The sequence below is a fragment of the Arvicola amphibius genome, chromosome 10 (assembly GCF_903992535.2).
Source record: "Arvicola amphibius chromosome 10, mArvAmp1.2, whole genome shotgun sequence".
NCBI classification, from domain to species: domain Eukaryota; kingdom Metazoa; phylum Chordata; class Mammalia; order Rodentia; family Cricetidae; genus Arvicola; species Arvicola amphibius.
Window position 1 is genome coordinate 99,503,394 of NC_052056.1, and position 15,371 is coordinate 99,518,764.

Sequence of the window (15,371 nt, forward strand, 5' to 3'; positions counted from 1 at the left end):
TAGTCTAACCAATGAACTCCAGGGTCACCAAAAGAGTCTTCCTCAGTACACACACACACACACACACACACACACACACACACACACACACACGTATATATATAGTTAGTAATGGAGGAAGACCACTGATGTTGACTTCTGGCTTCCACACACATATGCACACATATGAAAGTGCATTTACATGCACATGTGCCCACACATACATATGAAAATATTAAAAAGGACAAAAATAGTAATTGTCTCAAACACTGTGATGGTTAAATCTTCATTGTCAACTGATGGGATTTGGACTCTATGGATACAAATCTTGGGCCAAGTTTGAGAGGAATTTTCTAGATTCAGTTAATCAACACAGGAAGACACATCCTGACGTAGGCTAAGGTACTCTACTGAATAAAGAGGAGAGTGAGTTAGGCACAGCATTTATTTCTCTCTGCTTCCAGATACCATGTGACAGTCACCTCACATCCAGACTGTACCCTTAAAACTGCGGGTCAACATAACCCTTCCTCTGCTAAGCTGTTTTTGTCAGGCATTTTGCCATAATAATGAAAATTAATGAATATAGAAATCTAGGGGAGAAAAGTCAGTATTTATCACTGATTTCAGTAAAAAAAACAAACAAAAAGAACAATAACAATAACAAATCAAAACTAAAACCCTCAACAGCTAACAGAAAGACCCTATGTACTAAAAAGAACTGCAAAGAAATGTCAAAGTAGCATCCTGGATTAAGTTTTATGTCAGATTCACCAAATTTGGTGAAAATGGGTCACTCTTAAGGACTCTAACTAGAAAGGGAATAAGTAGGGCTATACATGTATCACCCACTTGCCCCAGTGTGCTGTAGTAGTCAGCTCCCCATTACTGTAACTAAATACAAGAGACAGGCTGTATTACAGAATTATAGAGAAAATTACTCTATTTAGGCTATGGTTAGGTTGACCAGAAGTCCAAACAATAAGGCACTGGCTCTGTCAAGGGCTGTGGCTGGCCTGTCACTTTGTGGGTGGAGTATGTATATCTCTTGGTGGTGGTGTTTACCTCTTCCTAGAAAGGGAAGAAGATGCAATCTTGAGGCCTCCTTCCCAATGATCTTATCTAATCTAATCACCCTCTCAAAGGCCACACTTGCAAATGTCACTGTTGGGTCACGGTTCCACTCTCTTAACCATTAGTAGAAGACCTGCTGACTTGAACTCTCGTATCAGCTCCAGAAGAAAAATTGTCTTCCAAATATTGCACTTTCTATTCTGGCAAATGGCTGTTTCTACATCTTTCAGGAAGCAAAAAGAAGTGTATGTGTGTGTGTGTTTGTGTGTGTGTGTGTGTGTGTGTTTGTAGGTTGCTCTCCAGCGAGCCCCAAGAATCTGACTATTTCTGTGCTGGGATCACAAACATACATCACTATGCTTTGATTTTTTTTTTTTTTTTTGGCGTATGTTCTGGAAATTGAACTTAGGTCCTTGTGTTAGCATTTCAGATGCATTACTGAATTAATTATCTCTTCAGACCTACAAAGTACATAAAGTCTTGTTTCAGGGAAGTGTGTGTGTGTGTGTTGGTTGGTTTTTTGTCAGGTTGAGACAAACTAGAGTCATTTAGAAAGAAGAACATCATTTGAAAAAATCATCTCCATCAGATTGTAGGCTAGTGTTTGAGGCATTTGGGGGACACAGGATTAATCTGGGAGCGCCCCACCATCTTTGGTGGTGCCGCTCCTGGGCAGATTGATCCTGAAAGGCAAGCCTGGAGCACAAGTCCCTAAGCAGCAGTCCTCCACGGCTCCTGCTTCTTTTCCTGCCTCAGGTCTTGGCCTTGAGCTCCTACCCTGACTTCTCCTTTGGATGGACTGTAAGTTGGAACGTGAAATAAACTCTTTCCTCCCCAAGTTGCTTTCAGTCAATGCTTGATCATGGCAACAGAAACCAAGTTAGGACAGTGTCCCAGTGAGTAAGAAAAGCCAGGGAAGACCACACTCGGTTTGTCTCCTGGTCTCCTTGTCCTCACATAGCCACATTGTCACAGGTGGGTGTCTGCTATGGGGCTACCCACACACCCCAACATGTTCAGAGAAACATCTCTGTTTTACTTGGTGTCTTTCTTCTGGGCCCCTTGTGTGTGCTAGGAGAAGGGGAAAAATCCCTTTAGTTCTGTCTGACTAAAATCTAGCCCAGCTCAGCCCTTTTTTGGTTCTTGTAGGCAGCATCTGGTTGGTCTCTCTGGAACAAAGGCAATGTCTGCTCTAGCTAGCTCCTCCCTCTAGCTTATTCTCCTGGTGTCTGAGCAAGTGGGAAAAGGGAGGCTGGGTCTCCTATCCTCCATTCTATAGACTTAGGTGTCCAGCTAGTGGCCCCTGTTCAACGGGGGACACCTGGCTAGAATGGAATGCATATTGATACCCAGCTCTTGGATGACACAAAATGTCATTCCTCTCTGAGGATCTCCGGTGTCTGACTGGGCTCTCACCTTCCCTGGGGATGAAGAGCAGCTTGGGAGCAAAACTTCTCTTAGGTGTGGAGACAGACCTGGATACAGCACTGTGTTTGCAAGCAGAACCAAAATCCTTCCAGCACCTTCTCTATATCTCCTCTGCCCACCTTCTGGAGACCCTCCAATTCCAGCCACTGAGGGACGTGGAGAAGTCAGCCTCCATGTGGATGCAGTGTTCTGAGGGTTCGTCTCCATTTGAGCAGCCACAACCATCCCTGAGATATATGAACATCCTGATGCAGCATACAAAGAGTGCTTTCTGGAAGCAGAAGACTAAGGAGGAAAATGTACACAGCCTTACCACATGCTGGAGGCCCTGAGCCTGAGATGCCTATGGAAGCAGCTTCTTCTTGAAATGTGACTTCTACCATCAGCAGCTAGGTAGCGGCGGGCACCCCGAGTGAGGACTGCCTTAGAAATAGAGAGGGTGGGTGATATAGTGACTTATTTCTGGCATTCCAGCTCTCAGGAGGGTCACTGGATGTTCAAGGATGGTCTGGGCTAGTTAGTAAGTTCCTGGCCAGCCAAGGTTGCAGTATGAGACCTTAACTAAAAAACAAAACAAAACAAGCAAAAAAGTGTGTGTGTGTGTGTGTGTGTGTGTGTCTTGGGAGACACAGTTTGCTCAGTAAAACTCATGTGTACAAGTGTAAGGACCTGAGTTCAGATCCCCCAGAACCCACATAAAATGCCGGGCGTGGTGGTGGCAAGTGGTTTTAATCCCAGACCTGTGAGGCAGAGACAAGGTGATATCTGAAGCTTGCTGACCACATAAACCACATGAACACACACACACACACACACACCACACACACACACACACACACTTAAACACACACGGAGGAAGAAGAAAGGGGAGGAAGGGAAAGAAGAATGGAGGAAGGGGAAGGAAGGAAGGGAGGGAGGGAAGGAAGAGAGATAGCTAGATAGAAGGAGAGAGAGGGAGAAAGGGATGAAGGGGGAGCATGGGCGGGTGGGGAAGGACAGAAAGAGAGATGAAAGGGAGGAAAAGAGGACCACCCAAGTATGCATTAATCTGGGCATCCTTGCCCCCAGATGCAGAATTTGATTCTGCTTCTCAGATAGGTCCCAGTCCCCAAGTCCTCAGCTTGCTTTCTGCACCCCCTTTCTCCCTATTATCTCCCAAATCTTCCCTGCACATCTGCACACATCTCCCATCTTCCATTCCAGCTTTCTACGCTAACTTAGAGATCCCAGAGCCCCTTAAAGTGACCAGAGAAAGGGGAAAGATGAAAGGCTGAGATTTTCCTGGGGGGGGGGGGGGGCTGCGGGGCTCAACCTCCATCCCAGTGCCCTTTCCAGACATTTCCATATGGTGCCAAAAACCAAACGGAATGAGAACAGGTGCCCAGGGGAGCTGTGTGTCTGTCTCTTCAATGACCCTTGCTTCACTCAGCCCCCTTCCTGTCTGCCCCTCTAGAGAGCCATCCCCTGCAGCCGCCGCCGCTTCTGACTCCAGGAAAATCATTCCTTATCAGAGCAGCAGTCACACGCTTGGGACAGCAAAGAGGCATTTCACAAACTATTGATCTGAGAATTAATAATGCTGCTTTCTTCTCCCAGATGCTGCCCCTAACTGCCATCGTGCCTGTGATCACCCCTTCAAAATAGCTACACCAACCCGACAGAACCTTCCCGCCTTAATTATATTTTGCGTACTTTTAGGCTTTTATGACGTTATTGCTCTCTCTTGCCCCTGCAAGCTCGCATCTCTTAATTTCACATTGTCTCCCTGCCATCTCCCTATGCAGAGAAAATTCTAGAAAGGCATCCATGTGCCTGTTTATGGTCTCTCTCTCCACTAATAAAAAATAACCTGCTGAAAGGCCCATTGGCTTTTCGTTGTGCCAGGTTTAAATGACCCTTGACTTGTTTTAGATACCTTTTCTCCCTTTCTTTCTTTTGTTAATGCAATAATGTTATTGCTTAATTCTTTCAGAAAGTGTGGCTTCCATCCAAGATAGAAGTGTTCCCATCTGTAGGCTGGCAATAGACTCAATAATTCTCAATAGCTTGAGTTAGGAAATACTTTATCGCTGGCTGTATGTCTCAATGGGGGCAAAGATACCTTGAAATTTAACCCACAATAGCACCAGCATGGGGGCACTTTTGCGCAACAGTTGTAGGTCAAGACAGGAGCACTGGGCTGGAGAGATGGCTCAATGGGTGAAGGGTTTCTTCTGTAAGTATTAGGACCTGCATTTGGGTCCCCAGAACCCACATGGAACTGGATGAAGAAGCACATGTTAGTCATCTCAGCTCCTTTGTGGAAAGGTGAGAAGCAGAGAGAGGAGACTCAAGCCTGCTAGCTCACTAGTTTTGTGCGGACCACTGTGGACAAGAGACTGTTTCAAACAAGCTGGCTGGTGGGGACCAATACCCAAGGTTGTTCTCTGACCTCAACACATGCATCATGGTACATGTGCACACTCACACACCACATATACACACACCCACACATATGAACATACATACACACATGTGCACGAATACACACGTGCATGTATACAGTCATACATGCACACACACATGGTTGTTTTTTTCTTTTAAAGACAGAGGTGCTACTTGGAGTACTGAAGGGTTTGGTCCAAGCTTCACTGGCCCATTCTCCCTGGCAGAGGCACCATGTTTTGCAGCTGGGGGATGATGTTGGTCACATGAAGAATCTTCCAACTTCCTGCTTTACTTTTCTTCACGAGAGTGGTACCGAAAGGTGGTTGCCGGAACCTGACCATCATCTTCCTTCTCAGTTAATCAGTATTAGGCTAATTGGCACGTCACATCCATTTCGGTATGGCGGATACACTCGCCGTTCCTCATCAATAATGAATAATCACGTAATGACCAGCGGTGTGTGTGAGTGATCAGGGCCGGCAAATAATGGATGCTTTGTTTGTCTTTGGGGACTGTATTACCAGCGTATAACTGATTAGGTTTTAAAACGCCCTGGGTTACCTGAGGCCTGAAAAGTGCTCTATCAAGCCGATCTGCTCTTCTCGGTGTGGAACTTCAGGGTGCCTGGATCTTCGCTTCTGGTTCCCACATTTTAAAAATGGGAGCTATGTAGCCCTGTGCATCCATCACCATGTCTGACAGCTGCTTTTTTTCTTCCCTTCCCCCAACTTTGCTTTTAGAGACATCTGGCGACACCCAGCAATGGCCCAGAGTTATGTCTGTTTTTAGCACAGAGTGCTCGAGTGGGCTAGTCAGGCCTCATTAAAAATACGAATGTTGTGGCTTATGGAATGGGCCACTTTAAACACAGGCATCTACACTCCAGTGGTTCTCAAACTGGTTTATAGTAGTCTGGGTTTTTATGAGGCATCTCTCAGTACGTGTGTGCACAAGCCTGTGTATTTCCTGAAGGCTCAGCCAGGCACTGACGTTACCAGCTCAGTCCAGCCGAGGGAGAAGGGAGCGCTCTGTGAGCAAAGCAACACCCACCTGTCAACTCATCACTACGGATGCTGATGTGTGACAGTGACCATTACATAAAACGCTGGATGGCCTTCTGAACCTGAACATACTTAGACTTCTCTGGTTTAAGCCTTAGGGTATTTTGCATCATGTAAAATTAAATGTGTTTTTAGTACTCTCTCTCTCTGTAGGGTGTATGTGTGTGTGTGGTATGTGGTGTGGTGTGGTGTGTGTGTGTGTGCACGCGCGCGCGCACACACACACACACACACACACTCACAGAAACATCGAACATCCTCCTCCATCAGTCTCTATCTTTGAGGCCAGGTCTCCTGGAGCTTATATTTTTCAATGAGGCTGGCAGCCAGTAAACCATAGTGAGTGATCTCCATCTCTACCGCTTCCCTTTGGTGTTGGGGTTATAGGCTTGTGCGGGACCATACTCAGTTTGCTATGTGGGGTGCTGGGATCCGAACTCACGTCTTTATGCTTTTGCACCAAGCGCTCTTAACCACTGAGCCATCTCCCCAGCCTAAGCATTCTGTTGCATCCTTTACTTCATTTCACTGGCTGCATGAGGCCATTTTCATGCAAGCATATTTTCACGAAATATATGTGTGCATGTTCCCCACATCCCCACTGCCCTTCCCCCTCCCACCTGGTCCCTTTGATCCCTTAGATGGTTTCACATCTCCTTTCACTTGGTCTATACATGTGTGAGCTTATGTATCTATATCAAATCTAGGACCCACAACTGAAAGAAAAACATGGCGTTTGTCTTTCGGAGATGGACTTCGTTTAACATGGCGTCCGCTTCCCTGCGAATCACACCCAGCATTCTTCTTTACATCTGGAAATAGCTCCACTGGGCTCGCAGACTGCAAGGACTTCGTTCATTCTCCTGTTGATGGACCCCCAGGCTGGCTTCAGTGACTTAGCAACTGAGATAGCACTGCAAAATCCTTCATGTGCAATGTCTTTGCGATGTGCCGCTCTGGAGTGCCCGGCTATGCAGGAGTGCTACTGCTGGCTCCTAGGGCAGAGCTGTTTCCAGGTATCTGAGGGTCCCCCATACTGATTTCCGTGCCGGCTGAACCAGTTTATACTCCCACTAGCAAAGACTCCTTTTTGTCCCTATCCCCGCCAGCGTTTCTGTCATTTGTTCTCTTGATGACTGCCTTCTGACTGGGGTGAGATGAAATCACAATATAGTTTTAATTTGCATCTCCGATGGCGAGGGTGGTTGAACATTTGTTTTTCCTGTTTATCGGCCATTTGTATTTCGTATTTGGAAAACTCTCTGCAATTACACAGTCCATTTATTGACTGGGAAGTTGGATGGCTTGTTGCTGAGGTTTTTAAACTTCTTTGGCTATTCCAGATGTGAGTCCTCCATCAGACAGGACGCGAGCAAAGATGTTCTCCTGCATTCTGTAGGTGGGCCATTCACTCGATTGCTTCCTTTGCTATGCGGGAGGTTTTCATGCCATGAGATTGCACTAGTCAGTCGTTGACGTCATTTCCTGAGAGTCTGATTCCTGTTCAGACAGCCCTCCCCTACACCAACATCTTGAAGCACTTTCCGTTGGGCAGTTTCAGATTTCCAGGTCTTAACACTGAGGTCTTTGACCCACATGGAGCTGGTTTTATACAGGGTGAGAGATAAGGGTCTAGCTTCATCCTTTTACACGAAGCTCTCTGGTTTTTCCAGTACTTCCTGCTTAAGATACTATCTAAGAAAAAAAAGTACATTTGGGGCATCTTTGCAAAAACTCAAGTGTCTGCAGCTGCGTAGGTTTCTACCTGGTTCTTCTGTTGTCGTTCATTGATGCAGTGTCTGTCTGGGGGTTGCGTGACGCTGTTTTTGTTACCATGGTGCTCTCCCTTCATTTCTGTTGCTATAGCAAAACAATCAGGCCGAAAGCTATGTAGGAGAGGATAGGGGTTGTTGTTTATATCTGCACATCACAGTCCAGCACTGAGGGAGCTCAAGAAAGGAGCTTGACGGCGGGCCTGCTTGCTATCCGTACCGTGGAACTCGCTCCCAAAGCAATGCACAGGAACTACGGAGGCTGCTGCTTGCTGGCTGACTTCCAGGCTCTTGCTTAGGCAGCTTTCTTACAATTCAGGACCACCTGCCTAGGAATGGAACCACCTGCAGTGGGCTGGACCCTCTCACATCATTTAACGATCAAAAAAATTTCCTACAGACATGCCCGCGAGCCAATCTCATGCAGGCCACTCTTCAATGGAGGCTCTCTTCTTAGATAACTCAAGACTGTATCAATTTGACAGTTCAAAAACTAACCAAGGCATAAGACTGTGTAGTGTAACTACCTATAACACAGCATATACAGCTACCTAACATATGTACACAACATAACATACCCATCACATAAACATGTACATCTACATGCACATCTCATGCATCCAGATACTTTCATACATTTATTCTCCTCCCACAGGACTCATATACTCATGTAAGCCACACCTTCACGCACACACACACACACACACACACACACACACTCACACACATTCAAACTCACATACACTTAAACTCATTCATTTCAACTCACACATTCAAACTCAAATATACATTCAAATTCACATAGCCACATTTCCAAACAGCTCTCTCTCACTCTCTCTCACACACACACACACACACACACACACACACACACACACACACACACTCATACATTCAAACTGATACCACATTCACACACACTCCAACTCACTTCAACAGTTACACACCTCTCTTCAGCACTTTGTTCATATGAGGACACGCTGACGCTAACTGGCAGCATAGGAACAGCCTGTATAATTTTGAAGCACCTGACTAGAGAAATTAAATATTTTAATATTTTATTAACAACTCTCAGATGCTCTGGGCCTGTATTCTCTGGGCACAGGGATTTTCATTAAAGTGTGGCGTCCCAACCCTCCACAGTGCGGCCCACCCCAATTGATTTTTAACTATTGATCTCACATGTTTCAAGCTTGCAAAACTCATTTGTTACTTGTGATAGTTTTTAGTGGATTCCTTGGGTTTTCTACAAAAACTTACCATCTGGGAATAGGTACAATTGTATTTCTTCTCCTATCTGGATTCCGTTCATTTCTTTTTTCTTACCTAATTGCCTGGGCTAGGACCGCTAGAAGTAGCCAGAGTGGGAGGCCCTGTTATGTTGTCATGGTAACTCATTCTTGAAACAAGGCAAGTGTCAGGAAGATGTGTTTTGAGGGCACATCTTAAGGGAGAGTTCTCTGATAGTGTTTCTAGGTTCAAGTAATAAACAATGCACCAATTTGAGGCTCGCATATATATTATTAAAATCCAAAGGTAACCCCAGCAGTTGTTTGGAACTCATACTTATCCAAGGTTAATCTCCAGGGGGAAGGTGAATGATTGCTGGCATTCTGTAGGATTGCTGGTAGATTGCTACACTTTGTAGCTATTCACAGTTGGTTTTATGGTTACAATGTACCATTTTTTTTTTGCCAGTGCTCATAGCATAGAGATGCTTCTCACTACCCTACCCTTAGTGAACCAAGGCTCATTTCACTTCTTCTGAGTCCTTTGGGTCCTTCTCGGACATAATCCTCTCTGATGCACACACAGGTTCTTCTGTCGGCAGGGATGGTGTGTCCCCTGCTTTCAGCTTCTCTGACAAGCTAGCGCAGAAGTCCAAGGGCACACACCTTCAGAGTTGAACTGCAAAGCTGGGGAGACTGTGGACAGAGAGCACAGGGCGGTGGGGCTGTAGGTTCTATGTCCTTTGCACATCCAAGCAGCCGGGCTCTGCCTTGGACTCACTGTGTGATTCTGAGTGCCCTTCATTTCTTTCACTTTCCTTTTTGTATGAAGTAGCACCCCCACAGGCCGCCACCAGCCCAGCCCTCTCCCATTTCCTCCTCCACCCCTCTTCCCGCTGCTTCAGAGTGGAAAGTTTTGTAAATGTCACTTTTCTACGGAACCCTGGCTGGAACTAAGGAATGTCACCTGCTGTCATCGTCTCGATGTTCAAGGTATTGAGCTGGCCAGGCAGAGATTTTCAGATGCTCTATAGTCTACGCAGAGTTGAAAAAAATGGCGAGACATGGGTTTCTTATACACAGCCTACCCAGAGCGAGTACTGTTTCTAGATGAACAAGGCATGACAGGTTGTTTTGAAAGAGGAAGTGCTGCTTCTGGCTGCTGATGCAGCTGTCAAGGGGGAGGGAGCTGTCAAGCCCTCATCCTTGGACCCGTACCCACTACTGGGGACAGAGCCCCACCTTCCCAAAAGTCACCACCCAGACTCTGTCCCTGGGCTTTCTCCTCTGTAGTTGAAACGTGCAGAATGATTCTGCATGGATGGCTGGAAGTAATACGAGACTGCTCTTTCATCCCCCCGGCCTCCCAGACCCAAATAACCACACAGAAATTATATTAATTACAACACTGTTTGGCCAATAACTTAGGCAGCTTCCTGGCTACCTCTTACATCTTAAATTAACCAATTTTTTAAAATCTGTGTTTCACCATGAGGCTGTGGTCTACCAGTAAGGTTCCGGTGTCTTTCTCCTGTAGCAGCTACTTGGCGTCTGCCTGACTCTGCCTTCTTTCTCCCTGCGTTCAGTTTAGTTTTCCCATCTATCTCTATTCTGCCCTGCCGTAGGTCAGAGCAGCTTCTTTATTAACCAGTGGTATTAAAACATATTCACAGCATACAGAGGGGAATTCCACATCATAGGGGACATCTGGTCCCCCAAAGGTCCTAGCAGGACTAGTCTATGAATGCTCACCCATGGTCACTATGATGGCTAATCTTTGCCAGTGTATGTGTATGAATGCACAGATGTGCTCTTTAAGTCAGAGGTGAATTTTGAATGTCTTCCTTAAAGACTCTTCCACACCTCATTAAAAATATCCATCCATCTATCCATCATCTATCTATCATCTATCTATCTATCTATCTATCTATCTATCTATCTATCTATCTATCTATCTATCATCTATCTATCATCTATCTATTATCATTTATGTGTGTGGGGAGGGCATGTGTGCTATGACATAGGTGTGGGGAATGAAGGACAACTTATGGGACTCAGTTTCTTCCTTCAACTATGTGGTCCAGTAGATTAGACAGTTAGCAAGGTTGTCACACTTGCTAACAAGTATGTCTGCCTACCTACTGAGCCATTTCAATGGCCTTCCACTTTATTTTTTCACTTTATTTTTAAAACAATCTTTTCTTATTTTACATTCCCATCCCAGTCCCCTCTCCCTCCCTTACTCCCATTCCCCCCCCACCTTCCCCCCCACCCCACCCCATCCATTCTTCAGAGAAGGTAAGGATTCCCATGGGGAGTCAACAAAGCCTGACACATCACTTTGAGGCAGGACCACTACTCTCCCCTCACATATCTAGGCTGAGCAAGGTATCCCTCCAAAAAGAATGGGTTCCAAAAAATGGGTTCAAGCGCTAGGGATAAATCCTGGTCCCAACACCAGTGGCCCCACAGACTGCCCCAGCCACACAACTGTCACTTACATTCAGAGGGCCTAGTTTGGGCTGATACAGGTTCCCCTGCTGTTAGTCCAAAGTCAGTGAACTTCCACTAGCTTAGGTCAGCTGTTTCTGTGGGTACCCCCATCATGGCCTTGACCCCTTTGCTCATATTATTGCTCGTCCCTCTCTATGACTGGACTCTGGGAGCTCAGTCCGGTGCTAGCTGTGGATCTCTGCGTCTGCTTTCATCAGTTACTGAATGAAGGTTCTATGGTGACAATTAAGGTAGTCATCAATCTGATTATAGGGCAAGGCCAGTTCAGGCACACTGTCCACTATTGCTTAAGGTCTTAGCTGGGGTCATCCTTGCTGATTCCAGGGAATTTCCTCAGTGCCACTAGCTTCATAATGGCTCCCTTGATTAAGATATCTTTTTTTCTTGCTTTCTCTCTATCCTTCCCCCGTCTCAACCATCCCATCCCCTCATGTTCTCCTCCCCACTTGCCTTTTCCCTTCCCCCTCCCATTCCACATCCCCCCCAGCACTCCCAATTCTCTCAGAAGACCTTGTCTATTTCTTCTTCCCAGGGGGATCCCTGTATACCACTCTTAGGGTGCTCCTTGTTACCTAGCTTCTCTGGGGTCACGGACTATAGGCTGGCTGTCCTTTGCTCTATGTCCAATATCTACTTATGAGTGAGTACATACCTTGTTTGTCTTTCTGGGTCTGGGTTACCTCACTCAGGATGTTTTTTCTGGTTCCATTCATTTGTCTGCAAATTTTAAGATGCCATTGTTTTATAATGCTGAGTTGTACTCCATTGTGTAAATGTAACACATTTTCTTTATTCATTCTTCAACTGAGGGGCATCTAGGTTGTTTCCAAGTTCTGGCTATAGTTGAACAAATGTCCTTGTAGTATGATTGAGTATCCTTTGGGTATATGCCCAAGAGTGGTACTGTTGGGTCTTGAGGCAGATTGGTTCCCAATTTTCTGAGAAACCTTCATACTGATTTCTGAAATGGCTGTATCAGCTTTCATTCCCACCAGCAATGGAGGAGTGTTCCCCTTACTCCGCATTCTTTCCAGCATAAGCTGTCATCAGTGATTTTGATCTTGGCCATTCTGACTGGTGTAAGATGGTACCTCGGAATCATTTTGATTTGCATTTCCCTGATGGCTAAGGACGTTGAACAATTCCTTAAGTGTCTTTTGACCATTTGAGATTCTTCTGTTGAGAACTCTCTGTTTAGACCTGTACCCCATTTTTAAATTGGATTATTTTGTATTTTGATGCCCAGTTTCTTGAATTCTTTATATATTTTGTAGATCAGTCCTTTGTCTGATGTGAGGTTGGTTAAGATCTTTCCCCTTTCAATTAGCTGTCATTTTGTCTTATTGACTGTGTACTTTGTCTTACAGAAGCTTTGCAGTTTCAGGAATTATTGATTGCTTCTCGCAGTGTCTGTGCTACTAGGGTTATATTTATAAAGTGGTCTTCTCTGCCCATGCATTCAAAGCTACTTGCAATTTTCTCTTCTATGAGGTTCAGTGTGGCTGGATTTGTGTTGAGGTCTTTGATCCATCTGGACTTGACTTTTGTGCATGGGGATAAATATGGATCTATTTGCATTCTCCTACATATTGACTTAATGCCATGAACTTTCTGCTTTCATAGTGTCCCATAGGTCTAGGTATATTATGCATTCATTTTTTGAATTCTAGGAAGTCTTTAATTTCTTTCTTTATTTTTTCCTTGACCCAGGGATGATTCAATTGAGCATTGTTCAATTTCCATGAGTTTGTAGGCTTTCTGAAATTAGTGTTGTTGAATTCTAACATTAAGCCATGGTGATCTGATATGATACAGGAGGTTATTCCATTTTTTTTAACTGTTGAGGTTTACTTTGTTTCTGAGTATGTGGTCAGTTTTAGAGAAGGTTCTATGAGGTGCTGAGAAGAAGGTGTATTCTTTTGTGTTTGGGTAAAATGTTCTGTAGATGTCTGTTAAGTCCATTTGAGTCATGACATCTACTAGTTCTCTCATTTCTCTGTTAACTTTCTGTCTGGCAGAGCTGTCTATTGGTGAGAGTTGGGTGTTGAAATCTCCTACTATTAGTGTGTGGGGTTTGATGTGCGATTTAAGCTTTAATAATGTTTCTTTTACATATGTGGATGCTCTTGTATTAGGGGTATAGATGTTCAGAATTGAGACTTCATCTTGATAAATTTTTTTCCTCTAGTGAGTATGAAGTGACCTTCTCCATCTCTTTTGATTGTTTTCAGTTTGAAGTCTATTGTGTTAGATATTAGGATAACTATACTTGCTTGTTTTTTTAGGTTCATTTGACTGGAAAATCTTTTCCCAACCCTTTACTCTGAGGGAATGTCTGCCTTTGATGTTGAGGTGTGTTTCTTACATGCAGTAAAAGGATGGATCCTGTTTTTGTATTCATTTTATTAGCCTGTGTCATTATATAATTGAATTTAATCCATTGACATTAAGAGACATTAATAACCAGTGATTGTTAATTCCTGCTATGTTTTCAGTGGTAGTGTTTGTGTGTTTCCCTTCTTTGGGGTTAACTGGTGTGAGGTTATATGTTGCCTATGTTTTCTTGGGTGCAGTTAACTTCCTTGGGTCATTACTTTCCTTGTAATACTTTCTGTAAGGCTGGATTTGTGAATAGGTATTGGTAAATCTGGTTTTGTCATGGAATATCTTTTTTTTCTGTCTAGTTGAAGCAAATAGTTCAAGACTTGAAAACTGAAATAGAGGCAATAAAGAAAACATAAACTGAGGGAATTCTGGAAATGAAAAAGCTGGGTAAACAAATAGGTGCTACAGAAGCAAGCATAACCAACAGAATATAAGAGATGGAAGAGAGAATCTCAGGAGTTGAAGATATGATACAGGAAATAGATTCGTCTGTCAAAGAAAATGTTAACTCCAACAAATTCTTAACCGAAAGCATTCAGGGAATCTGGGATACCATGAAAAGACCAAACCTAAGACTAATAGGGGAAAAAAGAAGGAGAAGAAGCCCAACTCAAAGGCACAGAAATTATATTCAACAAAATTATAGAAGAAAACTTTCCCAACCTAAAGAAGAAAATCCCTATGAAGGTATAAGAAGCTTACAGAACACTAATAGACTGGACCAAAAAAAAGTCCGCTCACCACATAATATTCAAAACACTAAACATACTAAACATATAGAATAAAGAAAAAATATTAAGAGCTGCAAAGGAAAAAGGCCCAGTAACATATAAAGGCAGACCCATCATAATTCCCCCCGACTTTTCAATGAAAGTTCTGAAAGCCGGAAGGTCCCGGACAGATGTGCTTCAGACACTATTGACCATTTCCTAAGGCCTAGACAGTTCATCTACATAGTCGATTTGACTGAATTGAGGGGTGTCTTGGAGGGAGGGTACAGCTCTGGGAGGGTGTGTGGGAGCATTTACAGAAATGATTGACCTGTGGAACAAGACTGACTGAGACACCATGACACCATTCCAATAGCCTGGGGACCCAGAGGGAATAAAAAGTGGAGGAAGAGGAAGTCAGTTAGCACATGCCAGCTCCACTTGTTTTGAGGTTTCTGGCTTCTTGGATTCGATAAATCCTAGGGCAGCCATTGCCCATTGGCCAGTTTCCGGTTGTGTCAGTCAATCAAACAAATCCTCTTATATAATATACATATTCAGATAGGTCTGTAATCAGTTCTGTTTCTGTAGGGAACCCTGATACGGCCACTCATTCATGGACTTTACCCATTGCATCCATTTCCTGGTTCACATTGTCATTCTCCTGAACTGGGGATTATTGGCACCATCTCCTATGGTACAATTGCCCCCATGTGTGTATGTGTGTGTGTGTGTGGGGGGGGTAGGCTGAAGATATTCATCTTGTGGCTTGTGCAAGTGTGATAAAGATTG